Source organism: Lipotes vexillifer, unplaced genomic scaffold (genome assembly GCF_000442215.2).
Source record: "Lipotes vexillifer unplaced genomic scaffold, Lipotes_vexillifer_v1.1 scaffold63, whole genome shotgun sequence".
Taxonomy (NCBI): Eukaryota; Metazoa; Chordata; class Mammalia; order Artiodactyla; family Lipotidae; genus Lipotes; species Lipotes vexillifer.
The window spans coordinates 2,821,263-2,836,438 of record NW_006784492.1 but is presented as its reverse complement, the minus strand read 5'-3'; the positions used below and the strand labels follow the sequence as shown (position 1 = coordinate 2,836,438).

The 15,176-nt window shown below is 38.9% G+C and overlaps 1 protein-coding gene across 1 annotated transcript in view; it reads right to left on the bottom strand.

Moving 5' to 3' along the window:
• Positions 1-15,176, bottom strand: part of ELF2 (E74 like ETS transcription factor 2) — a 96,200-nt gene extending 81,024 nt beyond the window's left edge. The window contains exon 1 of the mRNA XM_007456882.1: positions 15,051-15,176. The gene's annotated coding sequence lies outside the window, so the exon portion shown is untranslated. The remainder of the gene's footprint in view (positions 1-15,050) is intronic.

Genomic DNA, 15,176 nt, shown 5'->3' with positions numbered 1-15,176 from the left:
CACTCATGTGTGTTTATCATATTATAAAAAAAAAACAAACACCAGCCATTACTGGCAAATTATTTGTGTCATGAATCAAGGACTATGATTCATCTAATTTTGCACAACTGGGGTCCAAGGAGAGGTTGAAAACTGATTTTATTAGTTTCCCATATAAAGTGTGAAATCCATTCACATGCATTGGTTCTTTTTAAATATGTTGTGTAAATTGAATAATATTTACTAATCCTTTGACAAACTTATTACAATTTTCCAACAGGTTGTGTTCATTTTTTGACTTAATTGCTTCTTAATGCAATTCTTAATTTGTAAGAAAGCTGTGTCAGCATAGGGGGTCACAGTTACCTTACCTGCTATTGCAGCAAATATAGCTAAACAACCTAATGGATCAGAAAGAGGAACGGCAATTCCATTTACAGGACATTTCTAGAAAAAGTAAAACTATAGGAACAGAAAACAGATCAGTGGGAAGGCGTTATCTCAAAGGGCACAAGGAACTTTTGGGGGGTGATAGCAATGTTCTATATCTTGATTGTGGTGGTAAATGCATAATGATATGAATTTCTCAAAATCATGGAAATGTAAGGATGAATTTTACTACATGTAAACTAAACTTCAATAAATTTGACTTTAAAAGAAGGAGAGGACTATGCTGCAAATTAGAATTTAACCTATTAAAGAGATTCTTCTTCAATATTAACATTATCATCATACTAAGAAGAACTGTAGCTTGTAATCTAAACTTATGTACAGTTTGACTCACAACTAGTACCTGCCTATGGAATCAGAAAATTCTCCCCCTAAAAAGCCTTATTATTCTTAGCCACTTTGTTGGTAAAATTAAAGCTTTTAAATTTGGAATTCAATTCCTGAAATACTTCCGATTCATATCTTCATTGTTCTATTTTTTTAATCATCTACCAAGTCTGACAGGAATTATATATGTAGTTTACGATGCTAATATAATAATAGCCTCAATAGTCTCAACTATGTATTCTTCTATTTCTATGTTACTGAATCAAGCATTTTTATGCATCGTCCTTTCACCCTTACAATAACCCTGTGAAACAGGTATAATTATTCCCCCTACTACATGAGGACTATTTTAACAGTATGCTTTATATTTAAGAGCTAGTACGACTAACAGTTAAGAGCCTACTGACCACTGTATCCCCAGAATACAGTAGGTACTCAATAAATATTTGTTGAATGTTGGCTTTACCTGTGACTACATAATCTTGGGCAGTTATTTATCTCTTTAAACTTAATATCCTCATCCATAATAAGATAGTAAAACAGCTCTAGGAAGTCAGTGTGTTTAGTTCTTTTAATCCTTTACATAAAGTGCCTGGCACACTATGAGTATTGAATGAATGTAACTTTATTATTATTATGTCTTTTATAGCATCAATCAGAGCTGTATCATATTGCCAAACCTTCCTAGTAAGAATAAAGCAGTAACAGATGATTATACCTAAAACCTAACTGCTCCTCATGCAAAACTGAGATGTTCATTCTTCTTACTTGTTAAAACAAAAATTAGTACATTTTAAAGGGATAAAAAGTAAACTAATGAATCTTTTAAAGAAAGAAGAATCCCCCTCTGAAAATGGAACTAAGTCTGAGCAGTATACAGTTGACAAATATTTGGGCCCACAAGTCAGCGCTGGAAATTATTTGGGCAGCAAGTGGTCATGTCATGGGACTTACTTTAGGGCAAGGTGATTGATCTAGATATTTTAAACTGCATGCTAGAAATTTACTAAGAGAAATTACATGAAATTACTGGAAGAGCTCTTAGAGCTCATTTTACAGAAGAAATAGATTGAAGAGGCTAATTGGAAAATTAAGTAAAATATCGATAACTTGCCAACCATAAAACAATTCTGCATTTCAAGAGTCCCATACCATGGATAATAATATCTTAAAATCCTTATTTACTCACGGCCCTGAGTTCTGACACACAAAGTCATAGAATAACACATAGATAAGAAATGAACTTAGATAATCTGTGATTTCATCTAAGTTCTGTTTAAGGTATTTTGATGCTTTTCTTGCCAGGCATGTTTTGGTTGTTTTCTTCATCATCCAAAGAACTACAATGGCCAGGTTCCTGGGCACAACCTAACAAAGGCTGGTTTGTTCAATTTATTTTGTGATGGTGAAAATCTAAGAGGGAATTATCATCTTAAAATACTCTGAATAATCAAACATTAGAGTTATTTAAAGAATTGATGAGCAAAGAGATGGCAAGACAAAATCAACCTGACTGCGCTACCCACAATTACCACTGGAGCTAAAAATGATACTGCTGCCTAGCTATCTGTACTCCTTTAATAGTTTAATCCTCCTAAACTCTGTTACCATTTCACACAGGCTCAAATTGTAGGGCAGTAATAATAAAGGCCATAATAAGTAAATGGAGGAAGAGATCACATTAAGCACATCTTAGAATCCAACCTATCTTGAGGATGAAGATAAGCAACGCAGGTCTGATTTTTGTTTGTTTTTTTTTTTTGGCCACACTGCACAGCATGCATCAAACCCGCGCCCCCTGTAGCAGAAGCAGAGCCTTAAATACTGGACCACCAGGGAAGTCCCCAAAGGTCTCATTATTAATCAGTAACCCTAAACTTATATGAATATTCATTTCTAGACTTTTTCTATGAACTATTTGTAAGAAATACTAAATGGTGGAAATAAATGTTTAGCCTGTATATTCTGTGAATAAGCACACTTCCAAATCAAGTAAGAACCAGACAGGAGAATATGTACTAGGAGGTTTGGTTAGGGAAAAAGTAGCAATCAAAGTCACCGGCTTATCCCCTGACCATTGCACAGACGTTTAAGAAGTCTCAAATATGGTCACAATAGCTTCTTGTACATCCAAAGAGAGACACATAAAAGACTTAAAAGACTTGTTTCAACTGGCTTAAGGTAGTCAAGCAACTGCTTTACAGGAAGCTGAAGCTAGAGGTGATCAGGGTATATGGCAGATGCCCAGTCATCAAGAAGCCTAAAATCTACTTAGGTTCTATTCAGCAAAGCAAACTGGGAAAAGTTTTCCTTTCGAAGGAGAGATAAATTGCCAATCCAGCAACCGCCTTCCTCAAGACCCTAGTGGACGACTTCCCTGGTGGCGCCGTGGTTAAGAATCCGCCTGCCAAGGCAGGGGACACGGGTTCAATCCCTGCTCCGGGAAGATGCCACATGCTGTGGAGCAACTAAGCCCATGTGCCACAACTACTGAGCCCGCGCGCCTAGAGCCCGGGCTCCGCAACAAGAGAAGCCACCGCGATGAGAAGCCCGCGCACCACAACGAAGAGCAGCCCCCGCTCTCCGCAATTAGAGAAAGCCTGCGCGCAGCAACGAAGACCCAACGCAGACATAAATAAACAAACAAACAAATAAATAAATAAATTTATTTTTAAAAAAATCCTAGTGCAGGTAATTCTAAAACCTTCGCCAACTAAGGAAGCAAAGAACTGCTCTTCACGACAACCTTTTTAAATATTCTGGTTTGACAGGATATGAATTCATTAATGTGAATTTATCCTAGAGGTAACTCGATAACTAGCTTAGCTTAGAGTATATTTTCTTCTTCTTCCAAACAATGAAGGGATAAGAGTAGTTAACATTTATAGAACACTCACCCTATGCCAGCATTATTCTAAGCTCACTACATGTATTAACCTATTTAATCTACACAATCCTACAAAACAGGTATAATTCCCCATTTTACATTTGGGGAAACTGAGGCACCGGGCAATTTTTTTTTTTTTTTTTTTTTAAGTAACTTACTCAAGATCAAACAAACAAATGAGAAAGTCAGAATTTCAACCTAAGCCGTCTGGCTCCAGACTCTGTGCTCTTAAAGTTTTTCTGCCTCATGATTATACAAGTGTTTTTAACATTGAAACTGTGAATGAATCATATAGAACCTCTCCCACACCACCCCTGGGAGATTTTTCTACCTACTTCCTTTATTGACTCATAACATGAGCTGATTAGAAGGCTTAAAATATGCTAAATGGGAATTACATCTACCTTATCTACATAAGCATACATATTTTTTTTCCCTTTCCAAAAAAAGGCGGTGGCGGGAGGAAGGAATTAATTATTTAACTCACAAATTCTCTCATATACGTTCTGTAGGCCTCAGGGAGAAAGTGACAGTATCAGAAATTCTTTCTCCTTTGGCCTCTTTAGGGTTGAGCTTTTTTTTTTTTAACATCTTTATTGGAGTATAATTGCTTTATAAGGGTGTTTTAGTTTCTGCTTTATAACAAAGTGAATCAGCTATACATATACATATATCACCATATCTCCTCCCTCTTGTGTCTCCCTCCCTCCCTCCCTATCCCACCCCTCTAGGTGGTCACAAAGCACCGAGCTGATCTCCCTGTGCTATGTGGCTGCTTCCCACTAGCTATCTGTTTTACATTTAGTAGTGTATATACGTCCATGCCACTCTCTCACTTCGTCCCAGTTTACCTTCCCCCTCCCCATGTCCTCAAGTCCATTCTCTATGCCTGCATCTTTATTCCTGTCCTGCCCCTAGGTTCTTCAGAACCATTTTTTTTTTATTCCATATATATGTGTTAGCATATGGTATTTGTTTTTCTCTTTCTGACTTACTTCAGAGCTTATTTTTTATTTGTTTTTTAGAAAGAAATGTTGGCCTGTAATTCTGTATTAGCAAGAAACAAAGATTCTCAGGTATAGACTTTATATGCTAATTAAGATTTACCCATATTTACCTGGAACCAAAATATAAACTTTCTCATAATGTTAAATAAAAAGGTCCCTAACAGAAGCAACTAGGGGGAAATGTGCACCCAGTCTCTCACTCTAAGGCCTAAACTATAACTATTTCCAAGATTATCTCCCTTTACCTAATTAAGCCAAGGTTTATACCTTCCCCACAGGCTCTGGATCATGGGTGTTTACAGGGCCTGTAGAATGTATAATGAATAGATCAATGAACAAACGCATGCTTATTTTTATTTGAAGGACTAAATATCATCTTCTCCATTGTACCCGCGACTCTAATCACTGGGCAAGAATCTCTGCCATTGCTATAACTGTACTACAAATTCAAAGTTTTACAGATATTGGGTTTTTGTCTTATTTTTAGATAAATTTCAAGGAAGAAGTTACTTTCCCTTCTGTTCTTTATAAAGTTAAAATCATTCATAGAAAACCCTAGAAATATTTATTCACACTCAGAAGCTGTTAAACAATAAAATTATAGGACTTCCCTGGTGGCGCAGTGGTTGAGAGTCCGCCTGCCGATGCAGGGGACACGGGTTCGTGCCCCGGTCTGGGAAGATCCCACATGCCGCGGAGAGGCTGGGCCCGGGAGCCATGGCCGCTGAGCCTGCGCGTCTGGAGTCTGTGCTCCGCAACGGGAGAGGCCACAGCAGTGAGAGGCCCGCATACAGCAAAAAAAAAAAAAAAAAAAGAACCCGCCTGCCAATGCAGGGGACACGGGTTCGATCCCTGGTCCAAGAAGATCCCACATGTCACAGATCAACCAAGCCCGTGCGCTGCAACTACTGACCCTGTGCTCCAGAGCCCACACGCTGCAACTACTGAGCCTGAGTGCTGCAACTACTAAAGCCTGCACGCCTAGAGCCCATGCTCCGCAACATGAGAAGCTACCACAATGAGAAGCCTTCACACTGCAACAGAGAGCAGCCCCCGCTCACCGCAACTAGAGAAAGCCCACACGCAGCGACGAAGACCCAACGCAGCCAATAGTAAAAATTAAAAGAAGAATAAAATTATATACTGGGCTGTAAATTAACTCTTGCGTCAAGAATGAAGGTCGCTGCAATATTTTTCCACTGTTTTCCCACCACACTGAGAAAAATATCTAAACTCTTTAACATGGTCTTTATAAAGATCAACCCAGAGGTAGCCCACCCCACCTCTCTGACGTCATTCATCCCTCATTTCTCTTTCACTGGCTTGCTGAGCTCCAGCCACACTGCACTGGCCCTATTCCTACAACACACCAAGCTTATTCTGCACCTCCTGTTCTCTAGGCTACAAGGGTCTTCCAGATCATCCACAGGCTGAATGCTCCTCACACATCACGCAGATCTCACTTCAAATACCACCTCTTCAGAGAGACATTTCCTTCATGGCTCCCCTCCCCCAAATTACATCACATCTCCAGGTAGCTGCCCCATCATTCTCTATTTGAGATCGCATTACCCTATTTTATTTGTTCACTATATTTATCATTCTCTAAAATTATCTTGTTTATATGTTTAATACATGTCTCCTCTAACAGAATATAAGGTTCCATGAGAACAAGTACTGCATTTATCTAATTTACTACAATCTCTCAAGGACCTAAAATGAATAATACTATACTACTAAATGTACAGGCTCATAGGAAGATTTTGATATGTTATAACCATTCTAACTCATTAAATTGCTCTCTTAGGCCTCTTCCATTTTTTCCTAACAATTAGCACCCACCATGAGAGAATTAAGCAGCAAGACATATGGACAAACAAGTAGACTTTATACTGTATGATCAGTTCAGGAAATGACCTAAGGTTTCAGAATTAATGGCATGCCTTTCAAATTGTAAACTGATCCTACTTTCCAATAAACACTAGTAATTATAAGTAAATTGTTAATTATGTTTGAAAAGAAACTATCAGATGAAATTTAGCATTTATGAGCAATATACTTTCATGCATATCATGAAATACAGATGAAAATACTGAATATAATTTAGAAATAAAGCAAACTCCATTTTAGGATTTAACACATAGTTTAGATATCATTTTCTATCTAAAATTTAATTTTATCTCCAAATACAGAAACCACGTTTCAAGAATTAAAGGAAAGTATGACAACTGTAACTCATATAACTCTTATCAATAAAGATACAGATATTATTTTAAAAAAGAATAAAATGGAAATCCTGGAGTTGAAAGGTATTAAGAACCAAAATTTTAAATTCACTAGCAGAGTTCAAAAAGCAGATTGGAGATGACAGAAGAAAGAGCCAATGCACTTGAAGATATATCAATAGAAATTACCAATTCTGAAAAACAGAAAAGAATTTTTAAAAAAAATCTTTTAATGAACAGAGCCTCAGAGACTTAGGAATACCATCAAGCATGCCAACTTACACGTAATGAGAGTCCCAGAAGAAAAGGAAAGAGAGAAAAGGATAGAAAAAATACTTGAAGAAATTACAGTTAGAACTTACCAAATGTTTAAAATATGGTTATCTCTACATTTAAGTTTACTGAATCCAAAGTAGGATTAACACATAGAGATCCACACCTAGACATACCACAGTAAAATTGTTGACTAAAGACAGGAAATCTTGAATGCACAAAAAGAAAAATAACTCATCAGAAACAATGAAGGCCACAAAGCAGGAGACGACATATTCAGAATGCTAAAAGTAAACAAATGTAACAAAGAATTCTATATCCAGCAAAACTATTCTTCAAAAATAAAGGCAAAATAAAAACAATCCCGAGAAACAAAGACTGAGATAATTCATTAATAACAGACTTTCCTTACAAGAAATCCAAAAGGAAGTCCACCAGACTGAAAGGAATAACCAGCCCATAACTCAAATACATAAAAAGAAATAAAGATCACATAAATGGTAAATACATCGTAAATATTAAAAAAAAAACCTTTAAAAATACTTGTTCTTCCCTTAACTATCTTTAAAGACATACAGTTGCATTAAAATATTATAAAATTGTATTGTTGGGCTTCTAGAACATAAAAATTTAATATGTGTGACAATACTAACAGACAGGAGGGGGGAGAAAATGGAGCAAATTTTCTATATTTTACTACAATTAAATTAGTCAATTCTGAAGTAAACTGTGATAAATTAAGACACACACTGTAATCCCTAAAGCAACCTAAGAAAATAACTAAAAAATCCAGTTAAGAAACTAACAAAGGAATTAAAATGATACCCCGGAAAATATCTAGTAACTCTAGAACAGGGAGTAGAAGACAATCAAAAAAATAAAAGAGAAATGAGACATATGGAAAGTAACTAGCGAAACTGCATAAATCTGAATATCAACTATTACATTAAATGTAAACAGATTAAACCTTCCAATCAAAAGGCAGAAGTGGTCCAACTATTTTTTTAAATAGGCATTTTAACTATATACTGCAAGATACACTTTAGATTCAAAAACAAATAAGTTAAAAGTAAAAAGACAGAAAAAGATACAGAATGCAAACAGTAAGCACAAGAGAGCTGGAGTAGCTACACTAACACCAGACAAAATGCTACTATAAGGTGTATGTATGTGTATTATTATATATGTATATCATACCTAACACCAATGCCCCAAAAATATGAAGCAAAAATTGACAGAACGGGCCTTCCCTGGTGGTGGAGTGGTTGAGAATCCAGCTGCCAATGCAGGGGACATGGGTTCGAGCCCTGGTCTGGGAAGATCCCACATGCTGCAGAGCAACTAAGCCCCATGCACTACAACTACTGAGCCTGTGCTCTAGAGCCCGTGAGCCACAACTACTGAGCCCACGTGCCGCAACTACTGAAGCCCGCATGCCTAGAGCCCGTGCTCCGCAACAAGAGAAGCCACCACAATGAGAAGCCCATGCACCACAAGGAAGAGTAGCCCCCACTCACCACAACTAGAGAAACCCTGCACACAGCAACGAAGACCCAGTGCAGCCAAAGATAAATAAATAAATAACTTTATAAAAAAAAAATTAGACAGAACTGAAAGGAAAAATAGACACTTCAATAATAATAGAGATTTTAGAATCTCACTCTCAATAATTAATAGAATAGCTAGACAGAAAATAAGCACAAAGAACCAACTTGACCTGACACCTATGAAACATTCCACCCAACAAAACCTTTCTAGCACACATAGAACATTTGTTTTTTTTGCCTTTCATTTTATTTACTTATTTATTTATTTTGGCTGCATCGGGTCTTAGTTGCAGCACGAGGGATCTTTCGCTGCCGCGCACAGGCTTCTCTAGCTGTGGTGCGCGGGCTTCTCTCTAGTTGCGGCATATGGGTTTTTTTCTCTCTCTAGTCGTGGTGCATGGGCTCCAGGGCGCGTCGGCTCCATAGTTTGTGGCACACAGCCTCTCTTGTTGAGGCACAGGGGCTTAGTTGCCCTGCGGGCTTAGTTGCCCCACGGCATGTGGGATCTTAGCTCCACGACCAGGGACTGAACCCGTATCCCCTGCATTGGAAGGCGGATTCTTTACCACTGGACTACCAGGGAAATCCAGAACATTCTTCATAATAGGTTACATACTAGGCCATAAGAATGTCTCAATAAATTTAAAATGAGAAAAATACAAAGTATATTCTCTTACTACAGGGGAATTAAATTAGAAATCAGCAACAAGGAAATTTAGGGAATCCCCAAATAATTGGAAATTAAACAATACATTTCTAAATAACCCATGGGTCAAAGAAGAAATCACAGAGGAAATTAGGAAATATGAATGAAAATTTTAAAAAGCAGAATATATAAAAACATATGGCAACTAACAATGTCTGGAAGGAAATGTAGGCCTATATCAGAAAAGAAGAAAGATCTCAAATCAATAACCTAAGCTTCTACCTTAAGAAACCAGAAAGAGAAAAGCAAACAAAATCTCAAGCAAGAAGAAGGGAGGAAATTATAAAGATTAAAATGGAAATCAGTGAAGTAGAAAACAGAAAAACAACTGAGAAAAAAACAATTAAACCAAAACTTTTTACTTTGAAAAGAGCAACAAAACTGACAAACTGTTAGCTAAAATGACCAAGTAAAAAAGAGAGAAGACACATGCTGCCAAAATTAGGAATGAAAAAGCAACAACACTATCTATGCTTGCAAAATTAGAAGCATATATAGGAATATTATAAAGTGTATGCCAAAAATATTAAATAGCTTAGATGAAATAGACAAATCCCTAGAAACACAATTCCCAAAACTAATAATTTAAAACTTAGCAAAAAATCTGAATAGATCTATAACAAGTAAAGAAACTGAATTAGTAGTTTAAAAATGTCCCAAAAAGAAAAATCTAGGCCCAGATGCCTTACTGGCGACTTCTATCAAATATATTCAAGGAGGTAGCAATACCAATCCTTCAGAAACTCTTACAGAAAATAGAAGAGGGAACACTTCCGAATTTATTCTGGGATTAATATGTATTACTATATTACAAAATCCAAAGACATCACAAGAAAACTACAGACCAGTATCTTCCATAAATATAGACACAAAAATGTTCAATTAAACATTAGCAAACTAAATCCAGCAACATATAATAAGAATTATATACCATGACCAAGTGGGATTTATCCCAGGAATATAAGGCTGGTTTAGTTGCTAAAAATCAATTAATATTATACACTATATTAGTGGAATAAAGGACAGAAACCACATGATCATCTCAGACATTAAAGTGACCAACCATTCTGGTTTGTCTGGGACTGAAGGGTTTCCCAAGATGCAGGTCTTCCAGCACTAAAACCAGGGCAGTCGTGAGCAAATCGCAACAGCTGGTCTTGCTAAGAGATGCAGAAAAAGCATCTGATAAAATCCAATACCCATTCATGATAAAAACTCTGAACAAAACAGAATTAAAAAGGAAACTTCTACCATGTATAGAAATCTGCTATACAACACTCTGTTTATAGTTAGCAACACTGTACTGTATTCTTAAAAAGTTAAGAGGGTAGATCTCATGTTAAGTTTTCTTACCACAATAACATTTTTTTTTAATTTTTAAGTAAAAGATTTATACACTGAAAAGTTTAAAACATCACTTAGAAAAATTAAAGATCAATAAATTTGTTTTAAATTTCATGTTCATGTATTAGGAAACTCAATATTGTAAGATGGTAATTCATCCCAAACTGATCTACAGATTCAATGAATTCCCCATCAAAATTCCAAAACTTTTTTCGCAGATACTGACAAGTCGATTTTAAAATTTTTATATATAACCCACGACAGCCACAATTTTCAAAAGTAAGAACAAAATTTAACAGCTTACACTACCTGGTTTCATAAATTACCATAATGCACAGTAATCAAGACAGGGTGGTACTAGCCAAAGGACAGACATACAGATAATGAAACAGAACTGAAAGTCCAGAATTAAATATTTACAATTGCAATCAATGGAGAAATGACAGTCTTTTCAACAAATGGTGCTAAGACAACCCATGTATAACAGGTGAATTTAGACCCTTATTTCACACCATACACAAAAATTAACTCAAAATAGATCACAAATCTACATATAATAGCAAAATCTATAAAACATCTAGAAGAAAACAAAGGAGAAAATCCTCAAGATCTTGGATGAGGGAGAGTTCTTCAACAACAAAAGCATGATCCATAGAAGAAAAATTGGGAAATTAAGCTCCATCAAAATTAAAACTTTTGTGCTTCAAAAGACTCCAGTAAAAATGAAGAAAAGAAAAAAGCCACAAACTGGGAGAAAATATTTGTAAATCATGTATCTAAGAAAGGACTTACATCCAGAATGTATAAAAAACTCTTATAACTCAATTATAGTAAGACAACTGGCAAAAGATTTGAATAGCTATTTCACCCAAAAGGATATATGAATGAATATCATATGAAAAAATGCTTAACACCTTACATCTTTAGGAAAAATGCAAATTAAAATCACAATGACTTAAACACTTCACACCCAGTAAAATGGCTAAAATAAAACAGACAGACAATAACAAGTGTTGACAAAGGTGTGAAAAAACTAACTCTCACACATCGCTGTCAGGAATATAAAATGTAAGGCCACTTTCAAAAACAGTTTGGCAGCTTCTTAAAAAGTTAAACAGATGACCCAGCAATTCTATTCCTAGGCATCTACCCAAGAGAATGAAACCATATGTCCACATAAAGACTCGCACTCAAACTTTCAAGCTTCATTATTTGCAACAGTCAAAAAACTGGAAACAATCCAAATGCCCATCAACTGGTCAACAGATAAACAAAATATGGTATAACCACACATTAAAATACTATTCAGTAATAAAAAGGAACAAAATACTGACACATGCTACAATATGGATGACTCTCCAAAACACGATGCTAAGTGAAAGAAGCCAGATGCAAAAGACTACATGTTGTACGTTTCCATTTATACGAAAGATAAAGGCAAATCTACAGAAACGAAACATAAATCAGTGTTTGCCTGGGGCCAGGAGTGAGAATAACGGTTAACAGCAAACAGGCTAAAGAGAATTTTCAGAAGTGATAACACATTCTAAAATTGGCTTGTGGTGATAATTTAAGAACTCAATATATTTATTAAAAACCATTGAATTTTCACTCAGGATTAATTTTTTGGTATTAAATGATAACTCAAAAAGCTAATTTTTTTAAAAAGTGTATATATCCAAGAGAAATGAAAACATATCCACACAAAAACTTGTACACAAGTGTGTGCAGCAGCATTACTTGTAATAGCTAAAAAGTAGAAACTCAAATGTCCATCAACTAATTAATGTATACATAATATGTGGTATATCCATACAATGGAATATTACTCAGCAGTAAAAAGAAATGAAATAATGACACGTTACAATGTGGATGAACTCTGAAAACATTATGCTAAATCAAAGAATGCAATTATGAAGATCACACATTGTATGATTCCACTTATAGAAAATGTCCAGAGTAGGCAAATCTATAGAGACAGAAAGTAGTTAGCGGCTGCCTAGGGCTGGGGGTTCTGGGGGGAAATTGAGAGTGACAGCTAATGGGTATGAGGTTCCTTTTTGGGGGGTGATGAAAATGTTTTAAAATTGATGATGGTGGGCTTCCCTGGTGGTGCAGTGTTGAGAGTCCGCCTGCCAATGCAGGGGACACGGGTTCGTGCCCCAGTCTGGGAAGATCCCACATGCCGCGGAGCGGCTGGGCCCGTGGGCCATGGCCGCTGAGCCTGCACGTCCAGAGCCTGTGCTCTGCAACGGGAGAGGCCACAGCAGTGAGAGGCCCACGTCCCCAAAAAAAAAAAAAAAAAGAGTAAAATTGATGATGGTGATAGTTTCACAACTCTGTGAATATATTAAAAACCACTGAACTGTACACTTTAAATTGGTGAATCGAATGGTAGGTGAATTATATCTCAATAAAGCTGTTATCAACAACAGCAATAAACCTCGGGGTACGATCTGTGAGCAGGTGAAGCCATCAGCGCTGGTAAGGCCCTACCACAGCTGCAGTTACCCACCTATCTACTTAGGACAGAAGAATCTCAAAAGTTACAAATTCTTTCCAACCTACTGTGATTATTTTGTAAATGAGTTTATGTGTCTGAAATTAAAAGAAATGATTCATCAAAGCAATTAGTTCAGTCACTAAGCTTAAAAAACAGATTGATATTAAATTTTCAAATTTCAAATGCCCAAGATATATCAGTTTTCTACTTCGCGTGTTTACTAGGAGATACCTCAATAATATTCATATGAGCTCACTGTGTAAACTGTATTACATCATATTTAAACTTTATTCCTAAACCCCTTTAAATGTAATTCAATACTTTCCAGTCTTATATAAAGTCATTCTACCTTTGGAAGAAAGGAAACTCTGAAGCTCAAATACCCAAACCTATCTTAGTAAAGCATACATCCTTCTGTGCATTCTGTCACTATTCTGTGATTATGGCACTAGACAAAGTACATCATTTACCACTCGATACAGACCCACAGATAAAAAGAAAAAGCAAATCTGATTACCAAACACCAGATTACTGTTCTATCGTCACCGGACTAAAATTTAAACCACACTGCTGAAATAAATGTTCATGAAGACAAAAAAGGGGGTGAAATTCAGTTTTACAATAAAGTGTTCCCCTCTTACTCCTTTAATGAAGTACTAAGAACGTAAAGAAAGGCTATTCTGCACCGTAGCCAGCTCCTAGAAAAAAGAGTGCCCGGGACGCTGGCACATGGGAAACACTAGGAACTAGGCAATCTGGATTACTCCTGGGGTACTGGAATATTTTCCTTTATTGACATGGAATAAAAATGCCCAAGTAGAGCAAGAGGGGACTCGGCTGCCCTGCTCGCAAAGCTCGCAAAGCTGCTCGGGCAGTCAGTACCAGCCCTGGCCGAGCCCTTACCGTCCTCCTCCCGCGTCCTCCCCCCCCACCACCACCACCACTCCGCCAGCATCCAGGAGCAAGGTCCCTGAGGGCCAGCTTCGCGAAGAGAGGATCCAAAAGGCGGTCACTGGACGCGCGTGTTACAGAGCCCGTTTTTGTTTTGTTTAAAAAGCAGATTCCTATCAGAGCCCAGCCTCCTCACTCCCGGGGGGATAGGGGGAAGTGGCAGCAGGGGGCCGGCGTGCAGAGCGAGAATAAAAGAATGACCGAGTACAACCTGCCGTGCCAGCTAACACCGGAGGGCAGGAAAGGTAAGAGGCGGCGATGAGGCCCGAAGGGGAAGGAAACTGGTCTCCAGCCCTCCACGCCACCCCACGCGGCCGGAGCCTCCCAGGTCCCGCCCCGGGCTCGCCGCCCTGCCCCGGCGCCGGCCGCAGCCTCCCGCCCTCCCCGACCCTCCCAGGACGCGCTTCCTCCGGAGCCGGACCCCCGCCCTGGCCTCCTCGCGGGATAAGGCGGGTCAGTTCAGTCCGCTTCTCGGCAGAGGTGACTCGCGCGGCGGTGTAAACACTGCGAGACCAGCTGCGCGCGGCCCATCCCCCCCGCCGGGGTCCTTAACCTCTTCGCGCAGCCCTGCCCGGCGCCCCGCGCTCTCCGCGGGCGGGCGCGCCGCCCGCCTTCCCCTTTCTCCAAGTCCCGCTCCCCGACCGCTGCCCGGGGGCACTCAGCCTCCTTCCCCAGCTCCCGGCCGGTGTCACCGCCACAGCCTCTGGAAAACCCTCCGCAAACCCCGGAGCCAACAACACAGGCGCGGGGCGGGGGCGCGAAGGGAGGCGGTGGCACTCGGGACGGCGAGGCTTTCTCGCCGCACCCTCCGCGCTCCCTCGCACCAGCCTCGGCGGCCCGCGCGCTCTTACCTGTTCTCCGCGTCGCCCGGGAAGACCGCCGCGTCGCCTTCCCTCCCGGCAGGGCCGCGGACTAGCCGCCGCCGCCGCCGCCGCCGCCGCCGTTGGCCGGGCGTCCGGAGGGAGCCGGGGCCTCCC